The sequence below is a fragment of the Ovis aries genome, chromosome 13 (genome assembly GCF_016772045.2).
Source record: "Ovis aries strain OAR_USU_Benz2616 breed Rambouillet chromosome 13, ARS-UI_Ramb_v3.0, whole genome shotgun sequence".
NCBI classification, from domain to species: Eukaryota; Metazoa; Chordata; class Mammalia; order Artiodactyla; family Bovidae; genus Ovis; species Ovis aries.
This window is the reverse complement of record NC_056066.1, coordinates 13,070,963-13,080,123: the sequence shown is the minus strand read 5'-3', so window position 1 is coordinate 13,080,123 and position 9,161 is coordinate 13,070,963.

Below are 9,161 nucleotides of genomic sequence, written 5' to 3'. Positions count from 1 at the left end.
CCTTCATTTGCACAAGAAGCAAAATGTGGTTGTGATTCCATCACACAGAGCGGATGATTCATTATCTTTAATCACATCATGATAAATGTGTCTGTCAGTCAAATCTTAAGCCTTCTAAGCCTCAGTTTATGCGCTAGTCACTTCAACTTAACAGCACTTACCTGTCTGACAGGCCAGTAGCTTTGGCTTCACCAGCTTAAAATGTTAGGAACTATTTTGTAAAGTATCAGAGTCTATACCCACTAATATGTGAACATGGCACTCCAATTATTCATTTGATTTCACCTATTCCCATTTGAATCGAAATTTGAAATGCCTTTCTGTGTATTAACAAGTTGTTCTGCAAGAAAAGAATTACCAAAATGCAGAGTTTTTATTTCCTCTGCTCGGTCTGTCTGCAAAGATATGGCAGTGAGTCATGCATGGGAAGCTTATTTACACTCATGTTATACAGAGTTTCCCAAAATGTACTCATCTGCAAATGTTTTCCCCAGCTTTTTAAACAACTCCTTGGCCAGAACAATGGTGCACCTGTGTTCTAAAGTTTAGTCACCCGAAGAAGCAATAATGTTATAAATTGCCCCATGATGAATTTATTGACTGAAAATTAAGAAACTTAATCAAAAATATCATTGTGCTTTGAGAGCAGCTGGAAAAGAGAAAATTTATATAAAAGCCAGACAGAAGTCAGAGTTTTCTACTCGAATGTACTTTTCCCCCAACAAACTTAATAATGCTAATAGTAAAGGGCTAGAGAAGATTATCCAAAATACGGCAGAGCATTGGCCTGCCATTCCTAAAGTCAGCTGTTTTACATCCTAATTTTTCAGGGCTGGGCAATTGAGAAAAAGTTGCATTCAACTAACTAAATGGTGAGCCTCTGTTTAATTAAAGTAATTGAAGAATAAAGGGCAAAGATCTACTTTCTTATGATATACTCTGTGTTGATTTCTAATACAGCAAAGCCATAGAATTCTTTACATAGAAGAATCAGCAGACCGATAGCACACCCAGAAGCTGGAAATGGGTTGCAGGAGTAATAGGCCTCTGCATCAGCTCTATTTTTAAGTTCTCAGGTCATGCTGGGGAAACTCTGAGGTCTTTCTCCTCAATAAAATTAAGGCATTAGGGCATGGATGGACCTAGGGAGGGGACTTCCTTGGTGGCAAGGGCATGGCAACCCACTTCTTGTCTGGAAAATCCCTTGGACAAAGGAGCCTGGTGGACTATAGTCCACGGGGTCACAAAAAGTCGGAAATGCCTGAAGCAACTGAGCACTCACACCTTCACAGACCTAGAGAAGGTCGTCCTGAGTGAAGGAAGTCAGACAGAGAAGGAGAAATATTGCATGCATTGCTTATGTGTGGACTCTAAAAAGAAGCAATACAAATGAACTTACTTACAAAACAGAAAAAGACACAAGACTTCAAGAACGAGCTTATGGTTGCCAAAGGGAATGATGGGAAGCGCTAGTTAGAGAGTTTGGGATAAATATGTACACACTGCTATATTAAAATGGATAACCAACAAGGACTTACTGTATAGCACATGGAACTCTGCTCAATGTTTTGTAGCAGCCTGGATGGGACGGGTGTTTGGGGGAGAAGGGATACATATATGGGGCTTCCAAGGTAACTCAGTGGGTAAAGAATCTGCCTACAGTACAGGAGATGTAGGCAGATGCAAGTTCAATCCCCAGGTTGAGAAGATCCCCTGGAGGAGGGCATGGTAACCCACTCCAGTATTCCTGCCTGCAGAATTCCATGGGTAGAGGAGCCTGGCTGGCTACAGTCCCTAGGGTCTCAAAGAGTCAGATATGACCGAACCAACTGAACACAGCACAGAACATGCATGTATACATGTGGCTGAATCTCTGCTGCTCACCTTGAGCTTTCACAGCATTGTTTGTTAATCAGCTATACCCCAGTACTAAATAAAAAGTTTTCTTTTTTTTTTTAATTAAGGCAGTAGGCTAAATGTTCTCTAATTCCATTAAATCATTAAGATGCTCACTCTGTATATTACTGGCTGCTGCTGCTGCTAAGTCACTTCAGTGGTGTCCGACTCTGTGCAACCCCATAGACGGCAGCCCACCAGGCTCCCCTGTCCCTGGGATTCTCCAGGAGCAGGATAATAAACAATACTAAATTCTATGAAGACTAAACTTACCTTTTAAATATTGCAGAATAAAATAAATTATTATTTATTAAATATTTTTGTTCATCTTTTACAAAGAATGCAGTTAATATTCTCTCCTTTAAAAAACTGCTAATAATCTGATCTATTTTAAACTTGGTCTTAATTTTATTTATAACTTTTAGTCTTTAAAATGAGAAAGAAAGAGAGAGAGGGACAGAGACAAGGATAAAGAAACAGAGACAAAAAGACAAACACAAAGAACTTTAGGGGAGAGAAATCCAGGGCACTGACCCTCCTTAAGTATTACTATTTTACATAAATTCTGGATGAATTTATGACATAGACTATGAGAAACACATACAAAGACTTACCTCTTTAGAAAAGTCAATTTTTATGACCCATCTTCCTTAAAACATTTTTTTTAACTTCAAGTACTAGCTAAGACCATAGGGTTAAAAAGAGTAAAAATAACTTCAATGCAATTTTTCAGATTGCTTAAAGGAGATAGCAGTATTTCTTCATTTGAAAGCAATATTTCTTTTTTTTTTTTTTTGCTGAATTAGGTGATGACAGAAATATATTTTTGCTGTAAAAATGCTACATGCTATTTATATTCTTGGAAAATGTACAGGGTCTCCATTAATCAGCATTATGAGTCAGGTCCTAGTGAAAGAGCTTCTTAGGTGGTCTATGTGCTTCTACCAACAGGTAAACTAACCCAGGAGCCCATTTTAAAGGGAATGTTTAGACAAAAGGGTCTTAAAGTAATTGTTTTTAAATAGGAGTCAAATTCATTCCTGAGAATATGGTATATCTTTCTCATAATTCAAGGGAAAGCCAACTGTGGGCCAGATATGAAATGCAGGATTAGAGAACCTGTCATTTAATTCTCTGATTTGATAGTTCCTAGGTCTGACTTTTTCATTCCTATTTCTACAATTGTTCAAGGAGACCTGAACTTGCACATAAACATCATCCCTGCCTCCACCCAACCTGCCATGACAAGATCATTAATGGAATTCACTTAAAGGGACAAAAGGCCTTTTCCACCCTAAGCAGACATCACTAAATGAGATCCAGCCCCCCCAACCAGCAATGCAACCTACATGTACAAAAGAACACGATATATTTGGTCACTAACCAAAGCAATCATTTTACCCATTTTTAATGGACCATTTAGAATTAATCCAAACAAACCCTGCAAAAGTTATGGAAAAATAAAAATTGCATGTCTGATATTTCTGAAATCTTAAAGTTCAAGAAGACCTTCATATTTAAGAATATGATGCACATACCCCAGAATAACAAATCAATATTTTTTTCTCCCAAACTCTTGGCAGAAACTAAATGGCAATTTTGAATACCTTTATTGAAAACAAATGGTAGCAACCAGTACCTTTCAGAAATGTTTACAATTGACTTTCGTTTTGGACTCTTCAGTGATGGATTTGAAATTCAGCCATAGGTAAACATTGTGCTATTAGCTGCCTGGTCTGCATTCAGACATTCACCAGCCTCTGCACGGCTCAGGGGGTATAGCATCTTTAAAAGTTAACTGGGCACTTCATAAGATGAAGAAATAGCTAACTCAAAAGCATTTGGTGTTAAGAGCCAGGGTCCACAAATTAGGGTCTTCCAAGGAGACGCATGAACAGGGTTGCTAAACACGAGGAAGATTTGCAGTTCCTTGAGACACCCACACACTTGTAATAAGTTGGCAGTCAACAAGTTGCTAAATACTAAAGTCCATACAGAAAAGAATACATACTTTCCAGTAGAACATTATGATCTAAAGAACATAAGATGAATTAAGTCTCTGCAATTTGACTTACACTAATTGGAATGCACTCTCCCGCCTCCCCCTCCAACCCCAATCCTGCTGCAAAATACCATCATCATAGTCATCTTCTGGAGAAGGGCATGGCAACCCACTCCGGTATTCATGCCTGGGAAATCCCATGGACAGAGGAGCCTGGCAGGCTATAGTCCACGGGGTCACAAATAGTGGGACATGACTAAGCACACACAGATACACACACAGGGTCATTTTCATAGTAATACATACACATACCATATTCCTGTAGCATTTTGGAGTTTTCTTTAATCCTCATGATGCTGCTGGGAGAACAAGCCAGGTATAGTGGAAAAAGAAACAAGGTCGTGTTAAAATCTGTAAGAACTAGGTTTGAAGCCATGTATCATCTTTGTAAACTTGTAGAAACTAACCTCTGTAAGTGGCCATATGTTAATATTAAAACTGTGAATAATAGTCACCTTGTAGAGTTGCTGTGGACATTGGTACCAGGAAATAAAAATGTAACTGTTCACATTTAATGGAAACGGGTGTAAATATGGAAAGTTGTGATTTGTATAAAATCACACAAGTAAACGCAAGACAAAGACAAGCAGGCAGGAATTCACAAATCTGAGAATTCCATACTTTATGTTGACTTCAGTTCTCATGATAGCTCTCAGATACAAGCTCAAACAACACCTCTGCTCTGAAAATTATGAGAATAACTGTTATTCTTCCAGCCCATGTGCTCATTTTTTCTTAATTCTTGTAAACTATTTATGTACATTTTAAGGGACCTATTATCACATATATTAGAAGTGATAGCAGAATTGATATGTAGGCAGATAGGTAGATGAATGAATAAACAAATAGACAGAAAACAGCAAAGAGATTTTCTCTACTTAAATTCCCCAATACCATAGATCAAAGAATCATATTTGTGTTCATCATGCATGTGCTTGATATGTGTATGATGCTTTGCCTAAGTTTTTATACCTAATTAATTGGATTTTGACATACCTTTTTAAAAAATTTTAAGATGAGAATGATATAGTCAACAAATGGTATAAAATGCCTGTTAAACATTGTCAAAGAAATAATTATAGTGAATTTCACCATAAATGGTAGTGACTCAGACTCTCCAACATTCAGTTTTCCCCTCAATGGCTGGTGAGTCTTTCCATAATAATCCATACCACACAGGATGAATAATTGCCTCTGAAAAGAAAAACACTCACACTCATGAGGAACCTTTTACTGTCATGTCCTTGGAAGAATGATTTAAGTTCCTGAAGGCCAGAAACTGTTCTTAACCCAAAGCATGATGTTCAGGCTGCACAGCCTATTAAGTTCGCCTTAACATTTTGGGTTGGATTACAACAATGGCAGCAGCTCCTGGTTCCCGTCCAGTTCAATACCCCGCCTCGACCTAAGTTTTTTTTTTTTACATTAATGAATACTGAAAAGAGATGACTAAGCAGTTGACCCATATGTAAATCATTCCATGGCAACTTTTGAGATGATTTCTGTGATGTCTTCTCAGGGTTGTTCTTAAATCCTCGTGCTGCTTTATCACTGAAGCCAAGTAGTTGTTGTACCTCGGGCCTCATCAAGATTAGGTTTTATTTTGTGTTCATCCCATTCTAAGTTCTGCCTGAATATCCAAAACAACTAATTAACCTTCCCCCATAATAATTACTAAAAAAAAAAGATAATTATTAAAATAACCTTAAGGGAGTGTGTTTTTGACTAGTCAAATACTGTTTTGCATCTAATATACATAATTTTTGCCAATTTTTTACTGAGTTGCAACAAATCTGCCACAATATGTTCATGTACCTTGTAATCATTTCTGAGCCAAAAAGAACTTTCTTAAAGCTAAACTGTGCCAGATTCAATATACGGACCCAGGTTAGATCAGAAGGAACAGAATTCTTCCTGTTTACCAGTTTTTTCTTCTTGTGTTTGTCTTGCTATAAATTCTACCTTCCTAGTATACTAATCAAATTTCCATTCTGGGAAAAAAAAATCCCTCCATTTCTAATGAGTCTCTTTTCCAGAGATAAATGGAATATATGTTATCACATTAACACAAATGTTTTTAGTTTATTCCTCCAAATCTAATAGAATGGAAAATACCTAATACTTACATCAAAGTGCACTTATTATGTGTGTAGGAGAGATTCATCTGCAATTAAAATCCCGTTTACTTCACAGGGAACTTTTCAAACGACAGAAGAGCAGCCCACCCTCAACTGGGCTTCGCTGTTTTAATTCCAACCCAAACCAAAGCATTTAACTAGTTTATCAGAATTCAGCTAATCTATGTGTATCCTCAGTGTCCAGCACAATGATTACAAGCGAATAGATAGTTGGCAAAAGAGTGAGTGGAGGGATAGATGAATTGGGGATCAATAGGCAAAATATACAGGAAGTTGTGTGATTATTACTTTACACTGTTAAGGACCTTAGCATTGACAGAGACTAGCCATAAGTGTGAAACACAAATCTGGATCTCACTCTTACTCAGGCAAAGCAAAAGGTGTTACAAATTGTGATGATATTAAACAGTCTGGAATTTAATGCTATTTTTCAGTCTCTAATTTCTTTAATAAAATTTCAAAACCAATTTACAAAATTCACACCCGTTAGATAAAACTTAACATTTCTTCAAGTACCCAGTTTTTAACTTATCATATGATTAGTAATACCAGGATAAATCTACCCTGATATGTGAAAGGATCTTAGTTTCCAAAAGAAAAAAAGATGTTTATATACTCCATTTTCTTCTCTTTTGTTCTGTCACTTGCAAAGTAAGTGAATTTGTGTCACTTGCTAAGTAACTCTCTTTTTCACTAAATATGCAGTTTTTTGCCTTGTGCTTAATTCACAGCTCATTTATGCCAGTATTTAGGTAGATTCAGGGGTCTCATTATTATTCCCACAATATGATTGCCTGACGCTCATTTCTGTGTCTTTGCTCCTGTCGAGTTTCTTAATACAGAGTACATTCTCCTATTCACAAGGCTCCAATGTAGTTGCCCTCCATCATCCCTCACCACACCATATGATTTATCATTCTTTTCTTTCACTGGCTTTGTGATGGTTTCCTGTGTTTTCCTATCTGTCCAACTATATCATGCGAATTTGAAAATAAGCACCCTGCATTTTGCTTCCTCTATATATCACTCAGATGGTCTACCGCAAGCTAAATATATAATATATGCCAAATAAACAGAGCATTTATTGCCTTAGGAGGGAATTCCACAAGAACAATAGCATGTTTATTACTTAATTTTAAGGGTAGCAAGCACAACATCCTGTTTTACTTAGAAACAATGCCAAAGAAAACTATGTAAATCCGAAATATGCCTGATTTTGTATCTTGTGTTTTAAATTACATTTGGAAAAAGAGGGAAGACATACCGGAGCTTACTTATTGGAAAAATTAAAAAGCGGCAACAGCATTTGCTTAAAATTTTCCAGACTACTTGCTTGCGCTGAAGGCCATTTCTACCTAGCTTTTTAAAATAAGGCAGTTTATTTCTGTTAGCGACAAGTCTAAACACAACAAGTAGGAGAAAAAAAACTGTGTAATTCATATTAATGAATCAATTAATATGTGTATGATGGATGCAGGCTCCACTTAACAAGCAGCTGCTTGTCCCCTTCAGAACCCTCTCAATCTGTAACCATCCATCATAAGTCAACAGGAAAAACAGCCGAAGGGATGTTCCAGACTGTAAGTCAATTCTGACTGCAGTGACTACGTGTGGTTTACTTATTTTATATTAGTTGATGCCTGTGTACTTTTTATGACTGTGTTATATTAGAGATGGTCTTGCTGAAAGAGAAGCATACCAACATCCCAGCAAAGCTCAGCCACGAACATGTGGCTTGGTCTGATCCAAAGCCAAGGCTGATGATGGTGCCTAACCTCGGTAAACAATTAGTAGGTGAACTGATTTACCCACCATCCTTCGTATTTGTTGAACGTTTATTCTGTTTTTCAATGAACATGCATGGATATGTGAGGCATAATTTCCCAGTGGCAGTGATAGTGATCTATGATGTAGCAAAGTATATCAAGAGCCTCCTTCATTTTTTAAGTCTTTAAAGATTTGTTTCTAATGTGGACTGTTTTTCTTAAGTCTTTATTGAATTTGTTACAATATCGCTTCTGTTTTATGTCTTGGTTTTTCGGCCACAAAGCTCTTGGGATATTAGCTCCTTGACCAGGGATCAAACCCACACCACCTTTGCACTGGAAGGTGAAGTCTTAACCATTGGACCACCAGGGAAGTGCCCCTCCTTCATTTTCGATAGACTTTCTAACCACAAGGAGAAAGCTTACATGAAAAAGATGACTACATTTTGAAGATCTTTCAAAGCTCTTGTGAAGTCCTGCAACAAATATCCTTTATGTCACAGCTGAATCATCCTCTTCTCACACTCTTCCTTCAAATGACCTCCCGCCTCACCCCAACACAAGCACCTTTCAGGTCTCCCAAATACAATGACCTTTCTCTTTATGAAACATTTCCTCCTATGAGTGCCAAAATCTAGACATGTTTATAAAAATTCCAAAAGCTCAATAGCTGTGACCTCTCCTCTGAATCCTGCAAATCCCCTGGGATAATTAAAAGTCTGAGTTTCACCCTCTCTTCCCCATGTCATAATCGCTCCAGCCAATGTGTACACAGCGCAAATTTCTTGATGTGGAAAAGCTGAGTCTCCTGCCTAGCCTCACCGAACTCAAAAGGCAGTGTCAGTGTCTCTGTGTGGCCCAGGCTCTCTCATCCCCACTATCCTGACAGCGTTCGCTCTCCTCCAGCTCATGCTACCTTGGGTACTTTTGGAGAGCAACATGTCTGCAGAAGACACTAGTATATCTATTATAATGAGAAAGAATACTTCAGACTGTAAAACACAGCGTTGCCAGCACATGTTATCCAGAAGAAAGCAGGATGAAATTAATATGAAAGGAAAAGAAGTCTCTCAACAACAGTATCCAGCCAGAACAGAGGAAAGAGGGTGTTCTTTTACCACCATTTGATTCATTTGATTTGCACATGATGGAAAAAAAATGTTAATAGCACCCAGAATAGTGCCTGCCACAAGTGTGCAGTAGGCACTTTTGGACCAAACGAACAGTCTGGCATCATGTATATAGTGCTGATGCCTGCCTGGGACTGGCATGTGCTTTGCTGGGAGCCAACACGGGGTA